Source organism: Myotis davidii, unplaced genomic scaffold (assembly GCF_000327345.1).
Source record: "Myotis davidii unplaced genomic scaffold, ASM32734v1 scaffold5045, whole genome shotgun sequence".
NCBI classification, from domain to species: Eukaryota; Metazoa; Chordata; class Mammalia; order Chiroptera; family Vespertilionidae; genus Myotis; species Myotis davidii.
In genome coordinates, this window is record NW_006296455.1 from 24,593 (window position 1) to 29,039 (window position 4,447).

The window sequence follows — 4,447 nt, forward strand, 5'->3', positions numbered from 1 at the left end:
TGATGATGTCTTCATAATTACATATCTAAAATCTGGTAAGTTTGAGGAGTGGACTACCTGCTATCAGTTTTCACTCTGGTTTGATAATACATGTGTACAAATGAGCCCTTTTCCAGACATTAACGGTAGCCCTGCCTACATTTAGAGCAGCATTTAAGATTTTTAATAAAGTTAAATAAATCTCAAAGTGTTACTACATAAGTTCATTTAAAATGCATATATTGTCATCTTTTAAGGCACCTCGGAATAAACCAAATATTGAGCCAAAGCAGATATTAGGACCATGCTGAGCTGTTGGCTTTCTCTGAGAATGGAAGAAAATATATTTAAAAAACCCAGCAGGATTTTGGTTAGAAGCATCTCTCAGTCAGAACTAATTCCTAATATGCTTTTCAATTACTCTAATTGCTTTTATTTCCCTATAATAATGAAATAGTTTTGAACTAAAGTAAATTGTCCTCAAATCTCACATTCCCCTTAAGCTTATCTTTTATATGTGCTTTTTAGAACACAGGGTGATTGGTGTTCTTGAATCAATGTTGTACGAAGTGGTTAATATTGCTCAGAGATACATTGGAGTCGAAGTCAACACAATAAAGTCATTCCTGATTTTCATGAAAGTGCTCCAGCCCCTCCCTTTTACCATTGACTTTGAAATTCAGGACCCTGTTTACTTTCCCCAAATTAGTAATACAATGCCTTTTCCCTGGATTTTTCTACTCTGCAAAATGTGTCAGCTCATTTGATATCAGGTGTTTTTTTAATTTTCCTCCCTTAGATGTTGGTAGTGCCTCAGTTTGCTTAGTTTTAGGTTAAGCAGCCCATAGAATTTTTTCTTTACCCTTAATCCAGCCTAAGTATTTGGCACACCACACACCAGTCCTTAGTCCAACCTGCTCAGTTCTTACTCAACTTAGAGGGGAGATTAGTGACTCTCTAGGATTCACCATAAATTTTATCAAACCTACTGTATCTAATTAAATCTACTCAATTGAGTAGCAGTGATTGCAAGATTATTGACACCTCACATTCTTTTAGAACATTGATTATATATTCATGAACACAGGTGCAAAAATCCTAAACCAAATAAATATAAGCAAAAACAAATCTAGCAATGTCAAAAAAATAAACAAAACAAAAAATACCACTGTGACCAAGGTGGCTTTATTTCAAGATTGGTTTAAAAATATATTAATGCAGTTCACCCACATTACTAGAGCATAGAAGAAAGCCTGAATTTTCAGCTCAACAGGTACAGAACAAGCATTTAATAAAATTCAGCATACATTCCTAAGGGAGACTAATAGCTAACTAGGGAGAAAGTGAACATTTTTAACCTGATGAATAGAATCTACCAAAAACTATCACAAACATCAAATGCAATAGTGTAACTTTTAAAATCAAGTATGAGACGAGAATGCCTATCAGTACTTTCATTTAGCACTGTATTGGGAGACCTAAAAAGAAAAGTTGAAAGGGGTCTTGAGCTCTTAAATGGTCTCTATTTCCAAAAGGTAAAGCTCTAAGAAAGACTAGGGAAGGAGAAACAGAGACAGCCACAGAAAATCACATGAACAGAACATACATGAATCACAGGGTACAAAAGAGCTGAAGGATTGATTTAAATCACTACTGTCACAACTCTTTTTGAGTAAAAATGGAACTTAGAACACCTAATTTTATCTTTGCTAATTTTAATGTAAAAGACATAGAAAAAAAGTTGGGCACATTTTTTTGGCATATTTGGAGTGGTTAAAAAGAAAGAAAAAGCTAACGCTTGATAGAATCCCCTTCTTTGAATACAATATCCGCAAAATGGACTTTCTCAACAGACCATCTCCTCGCCTCTTCTGTTCCCACCTCCCATATTATTTAGTACCAAAAGGTCTCAAGAGCAAAAAAGGAAAAGTAAGTCATAGAAATAGCATATGGACCTTTGGCACAAACAAAAATACTTTCTTCAAGTATTTTTTCCCAGCCCCACTCATCCATAGTCTTTCAAATGTGATTATTGTAATCTTTCATACTGTTTTACACATTATCAAGCTTAATATCTGCTGAGTCCATATGGTACCTGTAAAAATAATTTTATTTCCAACCTTGAATTAACATTTTATTAGCAATGTCAATAATTATGCCATCTACCTCAAAACTATTTGCAGCTTTTTCTTTCTTTTTAACCACTCCATATATGCCAAAGAAATGTGCCCAACTTTTTTTTTCTATGTGTTTTACATTAAAATTAGCAAAGAGAAATATATATGGAATTATAAGTATATACATAAATTGGGTCATCCCACACATTGCTTGTAGTGTGATTGTATAGTAAGCAGCAACATTTCTTTGATGATAGCACATAAAATTCTATTCTTTTTAATGGTCTAGTAGAATTTATTCTATGGCTCTACAATGTTTAGGGTATTGATGGATAGGTAAGTTGCAGGAAATGTGTATATTACATCACAATACACATTCTTTTTTCTTATTTTCAATCCTCACCCAAGGATATTTTTCAATTAATTTTTGGGAGAGTAGAAGAAAGAGGGAAGATAGAGAGAAATATCAATGTGAGAGAAACACATTGATTGGTTGCCTCCTGCATGAGCCCCGACCAGCATCCAGGCCAGGAGGAGCCTGCAACCTAGGTACCTGCCCTTGACCAGAATCAAACCTGGGACCCTTTGGTCCACAGTCTCATGCTTTATCCACTGGGCCAAACTTTTTAGTTTTTATATAAATAATAAAATGATATCTCAAACTAATCTGAGTTTACATCTTCCTAATCAATAATGAGATTAAGCACTTTTTGATATGTTTATTGGCCATAATTATTTCTTATTCTGTGGAATTATTATAATTTTCGTCCAATTTTTAAATTTCATGTCTCTTTCTTATTGATTTCTTTTATATACATTCTGGATACTAATAAATTATTGGTTATATGTGTTGCTGTTCTCATCCTTTGTTGCTTTTTGTAACTTCATGTTATATATTTTGATTAATAGCATTCTTTAAAACTTAATATAATTAAATGATTAATTTTCATTTTAACAGAAATAATTTTTTTTAAAGAAACCTTTTCCTTTTCTAGACCAGAAATTTATTCTTTATTTTTAAGATGTCAAATGTTCCTTTCATATTTAAATCCTTATTCCATTTGTAAATGATTTTTTTTTTTTTGGGTCTGGTGTGAGGTATGAAGTAGAATTCCAGTTTTATACTATAAGGATAATTATTTGTTTCAACATCACCTGTTAAGTAGTTTTTCCTTTTTGAAATGCTCTCAAATGTTATCTGGGCTTTTAATCAAATGTCTCTTAATGCTAACAGATGGTACATTGAAACAGTGTCTATATTTTCTTTTTTTAAATATATTTTTATTGATTTTTTACAGAGAGAAAGGGAAAGGGATAGAGAGTTAGGAACATTGATGAGACAGAAACATCGATCAGCTGCCTCCTGCACACTCCCTATTGGGGATGTGCCCACAACCAAGGTACATGCCGTTGACCGGAATCAAATCTGGGACTCTTCAGTCTGCAGGCTGACACTATCTCCAATGAGCAGAACCAGTTAGGGCCGAAAGAGTTTCTATGCAGGGTAATTTGTAATATTAACCAACCTTACAAATGAATAATTGTACTTTTAGAAATAAAAGGTATAACCTATTTAGGTATGAACTAAATTTCCATGAGTAATAAGCTGGATGGAACAACTTATTATGCATTCATATAGTGACATATGTTAAAGACAAGCAAGAATTGTTAAAATTGTTTTCCTATACCTCCTGTAGATTATTTATGTCTACAGAAACCCCAAGGATGTTATGACTTCATTCTTTCACTTTTCAAATGCGGTGGTCGCACTTGAAGCTGCGAATAATATGGAAGATTTCATGAAAAGGTTTCTAGATGGAAATGGTAACTATGAATTTATGCATTCAACTTGTTTATGAGGCCATGTTGCCATTTAGCCAAATTCTCACACTTGGGGAACATATTTTAAGGAAATAAAGAAGAGTAACGATAGAAGCTGGATGCACATAAGTGGTTACTGCTCTGTTAATTTAATTTGCCACCCAGTGGCCTTTCTATTCTCACCAGGACCACTTTGAGGATTGCTATGGTTGCAAAGGCATATTGTTTAAGAAACAGTTTGGCCAGATCATAAGAGAACCGCAATGGTGTACCCATCCAAAGTGGACGTAGTGTTTGTGTTCTGAGATGGACTTATGGTAGGCTTTATATGGCAGCGGTGCAATATTCATCTCAACACTGAGGAGGATAGGTTGATGGGAGAGACTTGTGGAATGTGGGACTGGGGCTCTCACTTATTTAGAAGATTAGATTCAGGTTCTCTCTTATAGATATCTGAAGTTGCTATCCAGACATCTTAAAATAGATAATAAAAGGAGAAATAAAGAAATTTTCAGGTGGAAGAAGTAAGA